Genomic DNA, 21,538 nt, shown 5'->3' with positions numbered 1-21,538 from the left:
TCGTTTTGACAAAATTATATTCACAACACATTCGCGTTGGCTTTAATTTATCCAAAAAATTCAAGGGTTAAATTTTAAATGAGAATGTAAACAGCCATCGCCAGTCTGAACTTTTGGAAAACAAAATTTACAGAGCTGGTAGTGGCCTGAGGACCTGGTGTAGAATTAAAGCTCCAGCAAAAGAAACACTTCCCGCTGCCATTTTAAAAGGAATCAGCTGCTGTGTAATCCAAACACCAAAGCTTTTCAGGCAAAAACCTATGTAAATAAAAGTAAATGGTGCTTGAATTTTAGTTCAGGATGGTAATGGTGGAGTGTTACCAGGTCTTCTCGAATTACAATGGTGGCCTGCAAACCATGATCATCACCAATGCACCCCACCACCATGGGGTTCCCAACCATTCTTATGTGATATTCCTCCTCATGCCTTACGGCACATCGGCCAACACCCTTGCCACTTTTTTTGGCATTTTATCTGTTTTTACAAGGCTATGCTGCTAGATCGATGCTCAACCAAGCACGGATGGAAAGTGTGCAAGGAGCTGGCAGGATTTGAACCCAGGACCGCTCGCCTTGAAGTGTGGCACTGATGCCACTACACCACTGGCTGGCCAACCATTCTTATGCCATGGACCAAGCTTGGGGTTCGTGACCTCCAGGTTGGGAACCCCTGACATTGTAAACAGGCAAGGCTGAGTTATTGTCCCTGGACTAATTTTTCCATGCCACAATATTTCAACTAATCTCCAATAAACTTCCTGCTGGGGTGGAGCTAATTGACAAGACAAATGAGAAACTATTCCAATATATATAGCTCCGCTCAGATTCAAGGTGTCTGCAACCTCAGGACATGAGTTGTTCTGTGCTGATGAAGCTTCATTAAGTATGTGCTCAAACGTGGGGCTACAGTCACATGAACTCATTCACTGATACTTATGGGAATACCAAACTTGCAAAACAAAGATCTTCTCTCAGCCTCTCCCCACTATGTAACTCTGACTCCATACCTTCAGTGCACTAGCACAGCCTTTGGCTGTCTGGCAAAAAGCAGTTTCTGAGAACAATAACTCAAATTTGGTACTAAGATCATAATCTACCTGATGACATTGATACCGCTCGTACGCTTCAGAGAAAGGCCTACCTGGAACAGATGCCTCAAAGTCCCAGAAAGATGTCACATTTCGAACCCTCCTTTCATCCCAAACCCTCCTTTCAAAATTGTAACCTTGCTACCGATTCCTGGAAATTCCTGGCCCATGACATAAATGGTGAATGCGTACTCAGCATGGCAATGGGGCCGGCAGTCTCATTGTCAGAAGTACACAGATGCTCGGCAGAAAGGATCCATACTTTCAAAGCTACCCAGCCTCCATTCCATCAGGCTGCTTCTGCCCCACCTGTGGATAGCTCATCTTACTCCTCAGAATCCACTGTAAGCAGTAAAAAACAATGTCATTATCAGCTCTGAAAACAAAAAAAAAACTTTAGAAAAAGAAGGAGACAAAAACTGAACAGGAGAACTGCAGAAATTCAGGATAGGTAAGATCCTTTTAACTTTTTTGTCACTCCACTCAGGCTCTCCTTGAGGCCATTAGGTGTCTGAATCCAATGAACTTCATCAGGATGTTAATTTGCTATCACTAGCTTTTTGCTTCCAGATTGGCTGATGTGTTGGAATACCCTGTAGGATGGTCTCCAAACAATTAAAAAGCAACACTGTCGTAGTGCTGACTTTGGTGGGATGAAAAATCGATGAAATTTGAAAGATAGCTAATCAAATACCCTCCAAATTTTCTCTCTATATTAAGTGAATGGGAAAGTTGGGTGAGAAGCAAATGGATAATGAATTCATATAATCACCCATACTTCAAAAAGGTTGGAATTTCTACCAACCAGGAATTTCTATTAAACGGGAATCAGGCCACAATATCCTGTCTATTGCAAAGAATCCTATAGTGTGCATAGGACCTAGCTGGTGCTTTTTATAGAATGTAACTCTCTCCCACTTGCACAGAAGAAGATTTGACATTAACATTATTAAATAGTTAATGGCCCACCATTCCACACACATATATTAGGTACATTCTGCTCAAAGTAAAATGAAACATTGAAACAAAATGTTCACATTTTGATATTGTCTTTACACTAATTAATGAAAAAGAACAGTAATTGTCACCTAAGGCAATTGAAAATAGGAATTAAGTCACTACTTCAGGCTTCTGAAAAAAAAATTGTCCTGATTTGATACTTAATATTACTTTTTAGAATGTGTTTATTATAGCTGAGGTGGCCTGAACTTCTTGTAGGTATAGACATAATCTACAAATAAAATAAGGGGCAACCTATCCTGCTTAAGCTCTGTTTAATTTTAAACAGTGTCCCAAACTAATCAATAGAAACCCAGGAATTAAAGTCGAAAATCTATTTCTTTGTTGCTAGATCATATTCCACGTGCAAGTAATGACAGCGAAATGTTGTTCTTCTACAAGTCTATGTTTGAACTTAGAATAAAATGAAACTCTAAAGATCTGCTTATCCCGCAATGATTGGCAAGGTGTATTGTATGGCACTTGATGAGAAGGCTTAAGCTTTCTTTTGTCCAAGAACATTTAAAGAGTATAATGTGAGAGAATCCAGGCTGCACAATTCGTATTTAGTTTGCTCCAACGATGATACAACCTCTTGAAATTCGGCAGATTTAAGGACCTATAGGAACCATTCAAGTGCACGTTCTTTTATTTTGTAGTTAATAACAGGGTGAAGTAATTGAAAACCTGAATTGGGACAACACATGCTAGACAGAGCTGCTGTGCATTATTAGCCTAATAGCACATGAGTCTCCACATTATATTTGAAATGTGTGAAATCTGCAGGATTTCAGATTGGAGAAGAGTATAATTATACACCAAAGACCAATCAGTCAAATAAAACATTCAATCTAGTAAATATAAAACACTCTCCTTTGTGCCTTTGAAGTACTTAAAAAATTACAGAGGCAAAATCCCAGGTTAGAAAGGTTATTGAAACTGGAATACATGGTGATAAAATACAAAAATCAATCACTAACCCTAAAATATTGTTGATGCTTCAATCAAAAGCAATTTTCCTAATACTAGAGTCCAATTTGATTATTAGTATAGGTACTGTGCAAAAATAATGACTAATATGTGGACCTAAAACTTTTCTGTTAATTTTCTCCTCACTTTCACTTTGACTCATTGCTGATAATCTAACAATTGTTCTCCAGCTTTTGACTGATATCATTCATGTTCAGTTATTACTTGCATGTTTTGACAGACAGAAAGTTCTCCCATGTTAAGGAAGGGCTAGAAGTAGAGAAGATTGGGAGTGGTGGGATGCTGTTGTAGTTAACGTCTGTCACCTTTTCTTTCACCTTTTCTACATTAGCCAATATTTTCATGGGGATCATAGGTTATCAAAAATTCAGGGCAAAACAGTGTCCAACAGACAGTCACCAAATACAATTATATTATCCAACTACAAGCCAAGCTAAGATCAGCCTTTTCAATATTGACTGCAATTTAAAACCAGTCTATATGACTGTATACTGTAACTAGGGTAACACGTATAAAATGCTGGCGGGAACTCAGCAGGTCAGGTAGCCTCTACGGAAATGAAAAAGCAGTTGATGTCTCGGGCTGAGACCCTTCATCAGGACTGGAAAGGAAAGGGGAAGAAGCTGGAATAAGAAGGTTGGGGGAGGGAAGGGGAGATGAAATAAGAAGCTGGGAGGTGATAAATAGAAAAAGCAAAGGGCTGGAGATGAAGGAAAATGATAGGAGAGGAGAGTGGATCATGGGAGAAAGGGAAGCTGCAGGGACAACAAGGGGGAGGTGATAGGCAGCTGAGGAGAAGAGGTAAGAGGCCAGAGTGGGGAAATGAAGAATAGGGAAGGGAGAAGGGAAAAAAATTACCATATGTTGGAGAAATTGATATTCATGCCTTCAGGTTGGTGGCTTCGTGGATGAAATATGAGGTGCTGCCTCTCCAGACTGAGAGTGGTCTCATCATGACAGAGGAGGATGTCATGAGCTGACAAGCCGGAATAAGAATGGGGATTGGAATTAAAATAGTTTGCCATTGGGAAATTCTGCTTTTTGTAGATACTGCTGAGGTGCTCGACAAAGTGGTCCTCCATTCTACGTTGGATCTCATCAGTGTAAAGCAGGCCACAAACTGAGCCCTGGATACAGTAGTAGACCCTAACATCTCAGCAATACCTGTCTGTCCACCTATCTTTGTACTGTCTGCAAACTTGGCCACAAACCCATCAACTCTGCCATCCAAATCAGTGACATAGAATGTGAAAAGAGGTGGTCCTAACACCAGTCACGGTGGAACACCACTAGTCACTGGAAGCTAAACATAAAGTCCCCCTTCATTCGCACACTTTGCCTCCTACCAATCAGCCAATTTTCTATCCATCCTTGTATCATTCCTGTAATACTATGAGCTCTTGTTATGCAGCCTCGTGTGTGGTACCTTGTCAAAAAGGCCTTCTGAAAAACCAACTAAACAACATCCATCAACTCTCCTTTGTCTATCTTGCCTGTTATTTCCTCAAAGAATTCCTACAGATTCGTCAGGCAAGATTTTTCCTGATTTTTCCCATGCTGACTTGGGCCTATTTTATTATGTGCCTCCAAGTACTCTGAAATCTCATCCTTAATAATGGACTCCAACATCTTCCCAACCACCGAGGTCAGGCTAACTGGCCTATAATTTTCTTTCTTCTGTCTCCCTTCCTTCTTCAAAAGTGGAGTGACATATGCAATTTTCCAGTCCTCTGGAGAAATTCCAGAATCTAGCGGTTCTTGAAAGATCATTACTAATTCCTCCACAATCTCTTCAGCTACCTCTTTCAGAATCATGGGGTGCAGTCTATCTGGTCCAGGTGATTTCAAAATTCAAAGTAAATTTATTATAAAATTACATACATGTCGCCATATACAACCCTGAGATTCATTTTCTTGCGGTCATACTCAATAAGTCCACAATAGAGTAATAACTATAATAGAATCATTGAAAAAGCACACCAGCTGGGCATTCAGCCAGTGTACCAAAGACAACAAACTGTGCAAGTACAAAAATAAACAAAGAATAATACTAAACAAATAAGCAATACATTTTGAGAACATGAGATGAAGAGCCATTGAAAGTGAGTCCATGGTTTTCGGGAACATTTCAGTGATGGTGCAAGTGAGGTTGAGTGAGGTTATTCCATTTGGTCCAAGAGGCTGATGGTTGAGGGGTAATAACTGTTCCTGAACCTGGTACTGTGAATCCTGTGGCTCATGAAAGCACACACTCAGCGATTCAGGAACAGCTTCTTACCCTCTGCCATACCATTCCTAATTAGACATTGGACTCATAACACTACCACATGTTTTCTTTTGTATATGATTCCCGTTTTGCACCATTTCTACTCTAACTATTTAATATACATATATATACTTACTGCAAATGAATTACTTACTTATTTTTTTCTTTCTTCATTATCATGTATTGCATTGATTTGCTGCTGCTAAGTTAACAAAATTCACAACATATGCTGATGAAAATAAACCTGATTCTGTTTCTGAACCTTCTTCTTGAAGGCAGCACCAAGAAGAGAGCATGGCCTGGGTGCTGGGGGTCCCTGATGATGGATGCTGCTTTCCTGCAACAACAATTTATGTAGATATGCTCAGTGATGGGGAGGGCTTTACCTGTGATGGACTGGGCTGTATCCTTGACTTTTTGTAGGGTTTTCTATTCAAGGACATTTGAGTTTCCATACCAGGCTGTCAATATACTCTCCACAACGCATCTATAGAGGTTTGTCAAAGTTTTAGATATCTTCACAAAAATTCCAAGGAAGTAGAAGTGCTGCCATGGTTTCTTCATAATTGTACTTTTGTGCTGGGCCCAGCAGAGGTCCTCTGAAATGATAACACCAAGGACTTTAAAGTTGCTGAACCTGTCCGTTTTTGATCCTCTGATGAGGACTGGCTCATGGACTGGTTTCCTTCCCATGAAGTCAATAATCAGCTCCTTATATGCTGATTCATCACTACATTTGATTCTGTCCGCAACAGTGTTGTCATCATGCAACTTGAATATGGCATTGGAGCTGTGCTTAGCCACACAGTTGTAAGTATAAAGTGAGTAGAACAGGGTCTAAGCACGCAGCCTGTGGTGCACCGGTGCTGATGGAGATTGTGGAGGAGATATTGTTGCCAATCCAAACTGACTGGGTCTTAAAGTGAGGAAATCAAGGACCCAATTGCCGAAGGAAGCAATGAGGTCTTGAAGCTTACTGATTAGTTTCGAGGGGATGATGGGATTGAATGCTGAGCTATAGTCGATAAAGAGCACCCTGATGTATGCAGCTTTGCTGTCCAGATGTTCCAGGGTTGAATGAAGAGCCAATGAGATGGCATCTGCTGTTGATCTGATGCGCTGGAAAGCAAATTGGAGAGAATCCAGTTTGCTTCTACATACCTTCAGACGTTTTATCTTCCCAAGCACATCTGCCTATCACCTCCCTTTCTCCCATGATGCACTCTCCTCTCCTGTCAGATTCTTTCTTCTCCAGACCTTGCTTCAACCCCCACCCCCACCCATCTGGCTTCCCCTATCACCTTCTAGCTTGTCCTCCTCCTCTTCCCCCACCTTCTTGTCCTGGCATATGTCCCCCTTCTTTTCCAGTTCTGATGAAGGGTCTTGCCCAGAAACGTCATCTGTTCATTTATTTCCATAGATTTTGTTGCTCTGAGTTTCTACCATCTGTGGCATGTCTTGTATTTGATTGTATGACCAGCCTATATCATTTGTAAATTGCCATTTAGTGAAATGTCTGTAGCAAATTGTTGAATTTGTCTGGAATTTGTTCATTCTGTGCCTCTGAATGAAAAGCAAAACCCACTGCTTTGAATAATAAAAAATTGTAAAATTCTATTAGGTTGATATTGAAAACTTCCTTTTAATGTCCTTCTCTAACTGCATTGTACTCAAAGGAACATAATATTGCTTTCAAGATGATATTATCTTTTACAAATTAGTGATAATAATAATACAGAATTCTTTTGCAGAGCGAGGAAGCAATTGCCCTATATTTTAATGAAAGTTTCAGTGGATCATTAACTGTTTCTCTCTTCACAAATGCTGCCTGAGTGCTGAGTATTTCTGTCATCAGATTTCAAATTTCAAACATCAGAAATACTTTGTAATTACAAGATTAGCAGCTACAGGGTGCATAGAATATTTGGCTAAATGGAGTAACACTATATCACAGGAGGAGCTTGGTATGGAGAGATGTGGAGCATTCTGCTGTCTCAGCAACACATTTTAATCTGGGGCAGAGATTAATTTAAAGAGTCGCTTATTGAAAAATGTTATAAGACTCAAATGCGTATGCAAAGTCATCTGAGGCACTTATGGAGCATTTGAGTTTTATTCTATTTGTTTTTTTGCCAGAAAGGATTCATCCAATACTTCCTTCTTTGAAATGACTTAACTACTTGCAAGGTCTCATAGATCTTGCTTATAGACTCCAGAAGTATAATAGGAAATCCAGAGTGTAAAGCAGCAATAACGAAATCACAGTATTACTGCTTTCTAAGTAACCAATACTGACTTAACAAAATATGCTAATTGACTTTGACTTATCTTCTCTCTAACAGTTTTGAACGTGAAACAGAAACAGAAACTGCTGGAAACACTCAGTAGTGCAGGCATCATCCGTGGGAGCAGATGTTTCAGGCTTTGATGAAAGGGTCTGGATCTCAGACATTAATTCTCTTTCTCTTTCCAAAGGTGCAACCTGACTTGTTGAGTGTTTCCAACATTTTCTGTTTCCAATTCAGGTTTCCAGCATCTTTGGCTTTGTTGATCTTCAGCTTTTGAGCAGGCTGTGCGCCTTGATTACGAACATTACTTATTTTAAAAAAAACTGTGAATTTTTTCTTTTGTTTGACTAATCACTGAACACTTGCTCTATTTTCATTAAGAACTTCAAAATCAATAACTTCACATGAATGAAGTATTCCCTGATTTCACCCCTTGATAAAATGACTATAAAATTAAGTTTGTGGGTGCTTGAAAGGATTCATCAGCAAGACGAAATTTGTCTTCCCTACCCTCTACACTGCGGAATCATTCCAACTTACAGTCTTCCAAGGGCAGTATATCTTTTATGTTTCATGCTCAAAACTAAATGTTAAAAAACTAGATAAAGTTTAACAAAGACCTTTAAACAACTAAAACATCAGTTCTCCAGTTTTAAATTTTGTAGCTGTGTACAAGTTTTTGACAATTTGTGTTAATAGAAAGTTATGTTCTCATTTTCTTAATCTTATTTATTTCTCTTACATCCAAAGTGATGAACATCACAGACTTCCATGTTGAAATTCATCTGCTACATTTTGGGACACATATTTGGTCTGTATCTGTCCCTGAACAATTTTCTGTTTCCATCCAAACAACTAATCATATTTCTAACTTAGTAATGTAGAGACTTAGAACATGACAGTACAGAAACAGGCCCTTCAGCCCATCTAGTCTGCTAAACTATTAAGCTGTCTAGTCTCATTGACCCCAGATCATAACCCTCCATTACCCCTCCCATCCATGTACCTATCCAAATTTCTCTTGTGTTGAAATTGAACCAACATCTACCACTTGCGCTGAAAATTTATTCTACACTCTTACCACTGAGTTATGAGTCATGTTTCCCTTAAACTTTTCATTTTTCACCCTAAATCCAATTGTAGCCTCACCTAACCTCAGTGGAAAAAACCTGTTTGCATTTACTCCATCTAAACCTCTCATAATTTTGTATGCGCACGATCTATAAAATCTTACCTCGATCTTCCACATTCTAGAGAATAAAGTCCTAACCTGTGTAACCTTGCCATATAACTTAGGTCCTTAAGTCCCAGCAATATCCTTGTAAATTTTCTCTGTACTCTTTCTATCTTACTTGCATCTTTTCTGTGGGTGGGTAACCAAAACTGCATACAATGCTCCAAATTAGGCCTCAGCAACAATTTCAACATAACATCTCCTGTACTCAATACATTGATCTATGAAGCTCAATATGCCAAAAGCATTCTTTATGATCACAACCCTATCATCTTTACTGATAACTTCCTCAAAAACACTGTAAGTTTGGTTAGATATGATTTAAGATTTCCTCCATCTCTTTCAGCTCCATGCATAGATGACCACTCTTATCCTCCAATTTTGTCCCTTGTTATCTTTTTGTACTTAATATATCTGTACTCTGAACTGGCAACTGAAGCTGCCCAGAATGGCTGGAAGACCAGGGTTTTCCCTGTAGAAGTGGGATGCAGGGGATTCATTGCTACATCTACGACCAGTCTATTGAAGAAGATAGGGGTGAGGGGTCACTCCCTCCAACAAGCAATCAAGTCCTTGTCAAATGCAGCAGAAGAAAGCAGCAGTTGGATTTGGATTAAAAGGAAAGACAACAACTGGGCTGCAAGATGAAGACAGGAGGGTATGGAACTGAGGGGGGTGTATCTGGGACACCAGGTAGCACCGTTGAGCCCTCTGGAGACGTCGTGGGCTTATCAACGAAATGTCAAAGAAGGAGGGTGCCCACCTGATGACCCCGATGATGTACTGACCCTCCCTCCTTGTCACCACTCCAAACCCACTGCCAACATTGAGAGTGCCAACTTACCATAGGGATTGAAACATCAAGTCCTAGTAGCTCTACTGCAGAAGCCCTTAGGATTCTCATTCACCATGTCTGCTAGGGAAATCTCAAGTCTTCTTTTAAACCTCCTGATTTCCTTCGTAACTGTTCTCTTGCAATTCTTACACTCCTCAAGTACTTCATTTGTTCCTGCCTGCCTGTACTTGCAATGCACCTTCTTTTTCCTAACTAGGGCCTCAAAATCTCTTGAAAGCCAAGGTTCCCTAAACCTGTTATACTTGCCTTTTATTCTGACAGGAACATACAAACTCTGTACTCTCAAAATTTCACTTTTGAAGGCTTCCCACTTACCAAGTACACCCTGCCACAATCCACACTTACCAGATCTTTTTTGATACCATCAAAATTGGCCTTTCTCCAGTTTAGAATCTTAACTCTAGGACCAGTCCTATCCTTTTTCCATAATTACCTTGAAACTAATGGCATTATGATCACTAGATGCAAAGTTCATCACACAATCTTCTGTCACCTACCCTGTCTCATTTCAAAATAAGAGATCTAGTTCACACTCTCTCTAGTTGGAAATTCTATATACTGATTAAGGAAACTTCCATGAACATACTTGACAGACTTTTTCCTATCCAGCCCTTTTACAGTATGGGGGTGCCAGTCAACATGTGGAAAGTTAAAATCACCCACTGTGACAATCTTACTTTCTTGCAACAGTCTGGGATCACTCTGCAATTTGCTCCTCTAAATCCCATGGACTGTTATATTATAGACTGTACGGGGGGAGGGTGGGGGGATTTAAACTAGAGTTGCAGGGGAATGGGAACCAAGGCTTCAGAACAGAGAGTGGAGTGGCTGTGGAGAAAGCCTACATACAAATTCAGAAATTGAAAGGTTGAGTAAGGTGGGACTAATCCTGCTAGGATATTAGACCTCATCCAGCTCAGGTGCAAACTATCACTTCTGTACAGATCCCACCTTTCCTAGAAGAGAGCATAAAGATCCCAAATTCTTAAGCCCTCCCTCCTGCTGCATCTCCTTAGCTATGTGTTAAACCATATAATCTTCCTATTTCTGGCCTCATTAACACATGGCATGGGTAGCAATCCTGAGTTTATAACCCTGGAAGTCCTTTTCTTTAACTTAGCACCTAACTCCATGAATTCACTTTGCAGAACCTCATCACGCTTCCTACCTATATCATTGGTACCGACGTGGACCACAACTTCTGGCCGCTCATCTTTCCTCTTAAGGTTGCTATGGACTCGATCCAAGATATTCTTGACATTGTCACCTGGGAGGCAACACACCATCTGAGAATCCCATTCTCATCCAGAGAACCTCTTCCCTGTTCCCCTAACCATTGAATCCTCTGTCACTACAGCTCGCCTCTTCTCCCCCTTCCTTTCAGAGCCACAGAGCCAGACTCAGTGCCAGAGACCTAAATGCTGTGGCTCTCCTCTGCTAGGTCATTCCTCCCAATAGTATTCAAAGTCTTATACAAAGCCACATGGATACTCTACACTGGCTGCCTATGCCCTTTCCCCCTCCTGGTGGCCACTCAGTTACCTATGCACTGCACCTTGGGTGTAGCTACATCCCTGTATGTCCTGCCTATCAGCTCTTTAGCCTTTCAAATGATCTGGAGTCCATCCAATTCCAGCTTCAACTGCTTAACGTAGTCCATTAGAAGCTGCAGCTGAATGCACTTCTTGCAAGAGTATCCATCAAGGATACTGGAGTTTTCTTTGCCTTCCCACATCCTGCAAGAGGAGCATTTCACTACTCTGCCTGGCAACCCCTCTGCTTTAAATGTGCAATAAGAAAGAGAGAATAAATAACAAACATGAAATCCACCTACAGTCTACACCTCATCTCACCAAAGCCTCAACTCCCCACTCACATAATGACCACTTCACTTAAATCTAACTTCTTTTTGTTGGATCTTGCCAAGTGCCTAATTATGCGCAACCTAGGTCTCTTCAGGAACTGTGGCTGTGGCGTGCAAAATGTGCCTTCTGCCGCTGCTTGCTTCTTTTAAGCTCTTTCTTCCTCACAATGCAATATGGATATTCAATTCTCTATTATTTTTATTTGTCAATAATATATACATATGAAACATTAAGGATTCAGTACTGTTTTCTGAAGGTCTCCACATTATATCTCAGCATTTAGAGAACATAAGTATAGTCCCTATTCTTATTGTTTTTAAATCTTTTTATTTCCCTTTCCTCCTCTAGCCCTATAACAGACCAAATAATAGTCCTCCACTTCTGCTCTCTTGAGTACACAAATATGTAAGGTGCAAACTCAGCTGCCAACAACTTACTGCCTTCCTCTAAATTCATATGCTCTGGATGTGGCCTTTGAAACTAAATTGCCACCCTTTTAACATTGCTGGGTCAAAGTCCTACAATGCCCTGCCCAAGTACATTGAACCTCTGCTGTTCAAAAAGGTGGCTCACCCAACAGGCTGTCTTCTTGATCATCTGCAGTTCTTCTGGTGAAAAGGGGGAGGGGAAACCGTAGTTCTGGAAGTCCATGTGTTTACTCTCCTGTTCTTCCTGGTGGTAAAAGTTACAGCTCTGGGAGGGGTTGATGGAGCTTCTTGTTGTGTAACTACAGTAAAATTTTTAGATGATGCACATTTCATGCAAGGTGAGCCAATGGAGGATTGATTGACTACTTTGGGTGGTGGTGGGGTTGCCAATTCAGTTGACCTGCTTTGTCATGGATGATAAGATGGTTCTTGGATATTGCTGGAGTCACGCTCATTCAAGCAGTTGGAAAACATTCCATTACACTCCAGTTCTGTGCCTTAAATATGACAGAAATACTTTAGAATGTCAGAAAATGAGTGATATGTAATAGGGTACCACATAATTTATGCAGCCCCAAAATATATGTGTTGATGTAGTTGACTTCATGGTCAATGTATCCCTCAAGTTGGTGAGGGAACTTGTAATAGTAATGGCATGGAATTGTCAAATGTGCATAGTTAGATTTTCTCTTATTGGAGGTAGACTTTGCTTAATGTTACCTTGCTACATATCAGCTATTGCCTATTTGCTATCAAGATCTTTGTCATAAATGCAAGGATTGCTTTTTTTTACAAGCAGCTGTGAATTAAGTTGAACATTCTGGAACCATTATTGTATAACTACCTTATGACCATAGGACGGACGGAAGGTCATTGATGTACTAGCTGAAGATGACTGGGCCAAGCATGTTGCCCTAAGGAACTCCTGCAATGATGTCGTGTGACTGGATAATTAACCTCCAATGAAAATAAGCATTTTCCTTTATGAAAGATATGTTCCAGCAATTAGAGAGTTTTCTTCAATGCCAATTGATGAGATTAATCAAGGTTCCTGTAACTATATAAATGAATTTATTGTTCTCCTGGTATCTCCCATCTTTCAACTAATTAGTAATCCACCGCACAAAGTTACGGGCAATTCCATTCTTCTTAATTCTAATATTCCTTTGCAAAAACCTGATAAAAGCCTCTTAGACATATTTTTCCCCACTGTGAGAAGTGGGATTTTTCTGCACCATTTCGAGTGCTTCAATGTCTATCTTGCATTTCAAATGCATAACTTCAGTTATGTTAATTGACATGGCAATGTCAGATCAATAACTTTAATGTGGTTTATATAAAAGGAAGTCATGGCATATAAAACTTCAGTCAGACCACACTTGGAGTATTGTGTGTAGTTCTGGTTGTCCCATAATAGGAAAGTTATGGAGATTGCTGAGAGAGTGCAGATGAGGTTTACCAGGATGCTGTCTAGACTAGAGGGTGTGAGCTATAATAAAGGATAATATGTATACTGGGCACCACAGTAGCTGAGCAGTTAGCGCGACGCTATTACAGCTTGGGGCATCAGAGTTCGGAGTTCAATTCTGATGTCCTCTGCACCTCCTCCCCACGGAATGCATGGTTTTTTTCCCAGTACACCGGTTCCTCCCACAAACCAATGGCGTACCGGTTAGTAGGTTAAATTGTCCTGTGATTAGGCTAAGATTAAGTCGGGGGTTGCTGGTTGGCAAGGCTCGAAAGTCTGGAAAGGTCTATTCCATGCTGCATCCCGAAATAAAAAACAAATCAAAATAAATACATGTTCTCCCTAGAGTGTCAGCGGCTAAGGTGAAACCTGATATCGGCTTTTAAAATTATAAGTGGTAGTGAGTCAGAATCTTTTCCCCAGGGTAGAACTGTCAAACACCAGAGGACATAATTTTGCTCTGGGTCCCCCCAACCCCCTCCCAGTCTGTCAAAAGGTTTGTTTAATTTTAAGTTGGTGGGTGGGGTTTAAAGGTGTCGTGAAGGGCAATTTGCTTACACAGAGAGTGGCAGGTTACAAGGGCTAATAGTAGAATCCCACAGTTTGCTAGAGTTTAGGAGGCTTTTAGATAGACACATGAATATGGATGATCTACAGGAGTATGATAAGTATTATAAATTGGCTTCAGTATTGTCACAATAGTATGAATCAAAAAGCCTGTCCAGTGCTGTACTGTTCTATGTTCTATGCTCGAAATGTCTTTCTGAGTTTAAATCAAAATTTCTTTCAGTTGTTTGTTTTTCATCTTTCGTCCAATGACAAATAAAGCATCAAATGTTTAGCCATTTATAGAGGTCAAGTGTGTAAAATTATTGGATACTGATCATTATGACTCAAAATGGTTGTAATATTAATAAATAGGATTTTAAAGCTATTCATATTGGAGCAATAGAGCTACACAGTATCAAAATCATTTAGCCCATCACATCCATGCTGACTTCCTTGTCCATCTGCACTATTTCCGTTTGCCCACTGTCTCCTAAACCTCTTGACTGTATCTGAGTCCACCATCTCCTTTGGCAGTGAGTTCCAGAAATCAACCACTCTCTTATGAAAAAGGTTCCCCTCAAATTCCCTTTAAAATTCTTTCCTCTCATTTCAAACCTATGCCTTCTTTTTTTGCCAATCCTACCATGGGAAAAATTCTGATCACCCATCTTATTTATGCACCTTATAGTTTTATGTATCTCTATCAAGTCACTCTCTCAGTCTTTTTCTAACTGGTGAAAACCTGCTTAGCCTACCCCATCTCTCCCCATGACTGAAGTGCTCTAATCAAAGCAGCTTCCTAGTGAGTCTCCTCTGCACACTCTCTATTACAACCCGTCTTTCAATAAGTAGTGATCAAAACTCAAAGGTTTCAAAGGTACATTTAATGTCAGAGAAATGCATACAATATACATCTTGAAATACTTTTTCTTTGCAGATGTCCACGAAAATAGAGGAGTGCCCCCAAAGAATCAATGACAGTTAAATGTTAGAAACCCAAAGCCCCCCTCAGCTCCCCGCTCCCATGCATAAGCAGCAACAAAGCAACAATCCCCCCTCCCCCACAAACAAAATAAAAGCATCAGCACCTACCACAGAATGCTCAAGCGTGCAGCAAAGCATCAGCAAAGACTTGCAGTACCCCAAAGACTACTCGTTCACCCGGCATTCAACATACCACAGGCTCTCTCTCCCTAATAAGGGAAAAAGAGGTGTCTCCATTTCACAGCAAAAGGGGAGACATAGCAAACAACTCGCTGATTTATGGTGTTAAAAGTCTGTTGCGTCACTTTTTCCGGGCTCTGTGCCCAAAGAAATCGGGTCTCTAGGCACACAGCCAGCAGCTAGCTCGCTGCTTTCGATCTTCCATCTCCCACGACACATTGAATTCCTGCAGAGGCACCGACCTTCAGTCCACCTTTCTCCAGAGCCATGAGATCCCGGAATTCTGAAGGTGAGTTAATCTTCTAGGCCGCATCCTTGGTATATCACAAAACGACCAGTCATGAAACCCCGAGAGCAGGTCCCATTCCCACAAAGAACAAAAGTCAGGGTGTAACTCCAGGTCAGGGTCTTCACAAGAACCCTGAATGACAAAAATAGAGATATTAAAGATAGAAATAGAGCTGTTTCCGAAGATGCAAGCAGAGGAGTCGCCGTTAGGCACCATTGTCTCTCCTAAGCTCCTCCAGTACTCCAATACTGCACACAATACTCCAAATACAGGTTAATTATGTTTTTTTAATGTTGCAACATAATATGCTAACTTCTATATTATGTGCCACAAAATATTAACACAACCATGCCCTAGGCCTTTCCTTATTACTCGATTACTTGTGCTACCATTTTCTGTGAACTGTGGGCTTTGAAACTCCAGTGTTCTTCTGATCAACATTTCTTAGCATCCTATCAATTACTGCACATTCCCTTGCTTATTGGACTTCTAAAAATACATCACCTTGCACTTATCAGGATTATATTTCATCTTCCAGTTCTGTGCCCAAGTTTCCATCTGATCTATAATGGTTGTAACCTTAGACAACCTTCTTTACTGTCTACAACACCAACATTTATGACATCCACATATGTTATTGTTAAATTTACATCACTTGCCTTATATTTCGGCATTCTATTCAGCAGGCATGGTTGTAATTTCCTTCAGTAAATGAACACAAATATTGCAGTTACCAACAAATTCCCAGAATCATTTCAACCCTGTTAATCTTTTGATCTAACTTGGCAGTTAAATTACTGGTTGAGGAATTAATTCCTCCTTTCCAAGGGGATAAGTTTTTAACTTGCCATTTGGTATAACCTGATGCCATGGGTCATTTGCCTATTCTAGAAAAGCCTACTATTGACTTCATTTCTTTTGAAGTCAGTAGAAATGAAGACTAGAAGATTAAGAGATTAATGTAGAACAGTTAACCTGATAAAAAGTGGCCAACTTTATGTACCATTCAACACAGGAACCCTACGGCATCATAAAGGCAACACTCATGTTTGTTCAAAGCAGTACCATTCATGTTTTCATTGACTATACAAATTTACAAAGCATGCAATATATTTATGCATTGAGGCATAAGTATGCTCTATATGATTTGTTCTCTGAGAGTGGGGAGAACACTTACATAGTGTAAATGGCATACAAAATTTGAACTTTGGAAACAGAAGCTCTGTAACCTAAGTAACCATATGATTCCTGACCTTTGAGTCTTGAGTGATGAGGATTAGAACATTGGGATAAGTTTTTTAAAATTTTTAGTTAGAGATGCAACAAGGACTAGGCCCTTACACCCCAATGAGCTGCACTGCCCAGAAGCCCACCTATTTAACCCTAGCCTAAGCAGAGGTCAATTTATAATGACCAATTAACCTAGTAACCGGGGCGTCTTTGGTATGGGAACTGTATTTCCCTCAATCGCAGGACTCTGCAGAGAGTGGTGCAGACAGCCCAACACATTTATAGATGTGAACTTCCCACTATTCAGGGCACTTACAAAGACAGGTATGTAAAAAGTGCCCGAAGGATCATTGGAGACCCAAGTCACCCCAACCACAAACTGTTCCAGCTGCTACCATCCGGGAGAAGGTACCGCAGCATAAAAGCCAGGACGAACAGGCTTTGGGACAGCTTCTTCCATCAGGCCATCAGACTGATTAATTCATGCTGATACAATTGTATTCCTATGTTATATTGACTGTATTGTTGCACATACTATTTATTATAAATTACTATAAATTGCACATTGCACATTTAGACGAAGAAATAAATTAAAGGTTTTTACTCCTCATGAATATGAAGGATGCAAGTGATAAAGTCAATTCAGTTCAATTCAATTCATGGGAGGAAACCAGAGCACCTGGAGGAAACCCATGTGTTTTATGGGTAAAAACATGCAAGGTCCTTCCAGACGGCGCCAGAATTGAATTCCGAGCTCCGGAACAGCCGGAGGTGTAATAGTGTCATGCTAATTGTGATGCTATCATGGATGAATGAAATTACATGAATTTTATCGGTATTAGCAAAATTTCACCAGTAGTTTCTGTTAAGAAATAACACAATCTTGTTATTGGAGCTGCATCCAGGTTACGTGTGAGAAAGATTGCAGAATTTGGGAGAAGATGGCAAAAGATGATGGTTAGTAATAATTTTAGTACCATTTGACTGCAGAAGCCTCCTCAGAAACAGACCACACAAGAACGCATCCACTAAAATGAATAATACTCCAACACTGACATAGTTCATTGACAATTGAGAAGCTGGGTGGTTTGATTTTTTTCAGAAAACATGAATAGTGTAATTAAAAAAATCATTACCTGCTGTGTTTTTCCAGTGTTTCCTTTTGCACATAAGGTTAGTTCTTTTCCCTGGATACAGTTCTTCACTGATGTTATGGCTTTGTACAGCCCGTGCTCAGAAAAATCTGGCTATTGCCATCTGTACAAATATCTAATTAACACAGCAGTTGATATACAGTATGTCGAAACAGATAGAAGTTATTGTATACACCACATCTTTATATAAAAGCACTTGGATTTACCTCCCATCCTGAATTGAAAATATATTCCAGTCCCTGCATTATTTCTGGGCCCACATTTCCTGGAACTCTCTACCCAAATGCAACATGACAATGCCTTCACTAGAAAGACTATAATGGCTCAAGAAAGGCAAGCACAGATAAGCAATAAATGGTGGGTTGGATTGATGTCCACATTCCATAAATTAATATATAAAAAAACGCCTTTCATAAGCTAGAGCAGCCCGTAGAGGATTATACCCAATGTACTTTTGAAATGCTGGTAATGTAATGTCAAAATGAAAGTAAAATTTATTATCAAAGTATGTATATATATATCTATATACTACATTGAGATCCTTTCTCTTGCAGTCATTTACAGAAAGATAAAGAAATACAATAACCATATAACCATATGACAATTACAGCACGGAAACAGGCCATCTCAACCCTTTTAGTCCATGCTGAACTCTTACTCTCATCTAGTTCCACCGACCTGCACTCAGCCCATAACTCTCCATTCCTTCCTGTCCATATAGTTGTCCAATTTAACTTTAAATGACAACATCAAACCTGCCTCAACCACTTCTGCTGGAAGCTCGTTCCACACAGCCACCATTCTCTGAGTGAAGAAGTTCACCCTCATGTTACCCCTAAACTTTTGCCCTTTAACTCTCAACTCATGTCCTCTTGTTTGAATCTCCCCCACTCTCAATGGAAAAAGCCTATCCACATCAATTCTATCAATCCCCCTTATAATTTCAAACACCTCTATCAAGTTCCCCCTCAACCTTCTATGCTCCAAAGAATAAAGACCTAACTTGTTCAACCTTTCTCTGTAACTTAGGAGATGAAACCCAGGCAACATTTTAGTAAACCTCCTCTGTACTCTCTCAATTTTATTGACATCCTTCCCATAATTTGGTGACCAGAACTGTACACAATACTCCAAATTTGGCCTTACCAATGCCTTAGACAATTTCAACATTACATCCCAACTCCTATACTCAATGTTCTGATTAATAAAGGCCAGTAGGCCGAAAGCTTTCTTCACCACCCTATCCACATGAGATTCCACCTTCAGGGAACTATGCACCATTATTCCTAGATCCCTCTGTTCTACAGCATTCTTCAATGCCCTACCATTTACCATGTATGTCCTATTTTGATTAGTCCTGCCAAAATGTAGCACCTCACATTTTTCAGCATTAAACTCCATCTGCCATCTTTCAGCCCACTCTTCTAACTGGCTTAAATCTCTCTGCAAGTTTTGAAAACCTACTTCATTATCCACAACGCCACCTATCTTAGTGTCATCTGCATATTTACTAATCCAATTTACCACCCCATCATTCAGATCATTAATATATATGACAAACAACATTGGACCCAGTACAGATCCCTGAGGCACACCACTACACACCGTCCTCCAATCTGACACACAATTATCCACCACTACTCTCTGGTGTCTCCCATCTAGCCACTGCTGAATCCATTTTACTACTTCGGTATTAATGCCTAACGATTGAACCTTCCTAACTAAGCTTCCGTGTGGAACCTTGTCAAAGGCTTTACTGAAGTCCATATAGACAACATCCACAGGTTTACCTTCGTCAACTTTTTTAGTAACCTCATCAAAAAATTCAATAAGATTTGTCAAACATGACCTTCCACGCACAAATCCATGTTGACTGTTCTTAATCAGACCCTGTCTATCCAGATAATTATATATACCATATGATTTATGAAAATCTATAATTAAACAACCAATTTGCAAGAGCAGAAAAATAATGCAAATAAAAAATATACTGATAACATGAGTTTCAGAGTCCTTGAAAGTGAGTCTATAGGTTGTAGAATCAATTCAAAACTATGATGAGCAAAGTTATCCACACCTGTTTCTGGTGCTAGTGGTGTTTGAATTGAATTGAATTTGACTTTATTACTTACATCCTTCACATACATGAGGAGTAAAATTCTTTACATCTCTGTCTAAATGTACAATGTGCAATTTATAGTAATTTATAATAAGTAGTATGTACAACAGGACAGACAATATAACATAGAAATACAATAGTGTCAGAATGAGATAAGTAGTCTGATGGCCTGGTGGAAGAAGCTGTCCCGGAGCCTGTTGGTCCTGGCTTTCATGCTGCGGTACTGTTTCCCAGATGGCAGCAGCTGGAACAGTTTGTGGTTGGGATGACTCAGGTCCCCAATGTTCCTTTGGCCCCTTTTTACACACCTGTCTTCGTAAATGTCCTGAATAGTGGAAAGTTCACATCTACAGATGTGCTGGGCCGTCCGCACCACTCTCTGCAGAGTCCTGCGGTTGAGGGAAGTACAGTCCCCATACCAGGCAGTAATACTGCCAGTCAGGATGTTCTCAATTGTGCCCATGTAGAAAGCTCTTAGGATTTTGGGGCCCATGCCAAACTTCTTCAACTGTCTGGGGTGAAAGAGGCACTGTTGTGCTTTTCTCACCACCTAGCCGGTTTGTACAGACCATGTGAGATCCTCGGTGATGTATATGCTGAGGAACTTACAGCTGTTCACCCCCTCAACTTCAGATCCATTGATGCCAATAGGGGTTAGCCTGTCTCCATTCCTCCTGCAGTCCACAACCAGCTCCTTTGTTTTTGCGACATTGGGGGAGAGGTTTTCTTAACACCACTGAGTCAGGGTGATGACTTCTTCCTGCAGGCTGCCTGAGGACCGAGGGCTTCTGTACCCCTTGCCTGATGGTAGTAGTAAGGAGAGAGCATGGCCTGGATGGTGGGGATCCTTGATAGTGGATGCTGCTTTGTTGTGGCAGTGCTCCAGGTAGATGTGCTCAATGCTTTGCCTGTGATGGACAGGGCTGTATCCTTCATGTAAGGTAAGAAACATGGCAGCGAATTCATAGTTTAACAATAAAACATTAAACAACAAACGATAATGGCTAACTGACATTGTCTGATGGTATAAGTTGAAGTTTAAGTATTAACTGTGATACAAATTTGCCACTTTTTTTTGAATCAGACTCAGGTTTATTATCACCGGCAGTTGATGTGAAATTTGTTAACTTGGCAGCAACAGTTCAAAGCAATACATAATCTAGCAGAGAGAAGAAATAATAAAAACAAATAAACAAGTAAATCAATTACAGTATACGTATATTGAATCAATTAAAAAAATGTGCAAAAACAGAAATACTGTATATTAAAAAAGTGAGGTAGTGTCCAAAAATTCAATGTCCATTTAGGAATCAGGTGGCAGAGGGGAAGAATCTGTTCTTGAATTGCTGAGTGTGTGCCTTCAGGCTTATGTACCTCCTGATGGTAACAGTGAGAAAAAGGCATGCCCTGGGTGCTGGAGGTCCTTCATAATGGACGCTGCCTTTCTGTGAGAATTTCTGTGGGTTATTGTTGGCAATACCCAAGCAGGCAGGTGCAGAGTCAAATTTATCACTAATTTGACAGATGGTACCTCTGACTGTACAACACATT

The 21,538-nt window shown here is 40.2% G+C and overlaps 1 protein-coding gene across 1 annotated transcript in view; it reads left to right on the top strand.

Moving 5' to 3' along the window:
* Nucleotides 1–21,538, top strand: part of foxd2 (forkhead box D2) — a 42,258-nt gene that overhangs the window by 14,700 nt on the left and 6,020 nt on the right. The gene's annotated exons all lie outside the window — the stretch shown is intronic.

This window comes from Mobula birostris, chromosome 12, assembly GCF_030028105.1.
Source record: "Mobula birostris isolate sMobBir1 chromosome 12, sMobBir1.hap1, whole genome shotgun sequence".
Classification (NCBI taxonomy): Eukaryota; Metazoa; Chordata; class Chondrichthyes; order Myliobatiformes; family Myliobatidae; genus Mobula; species Mobula birostris.
The sequence above is the reverse complement of the archived record's forward strand: the minus strand, read 5'-3'. Positions and strand labels throughout refer to the sequence as shown.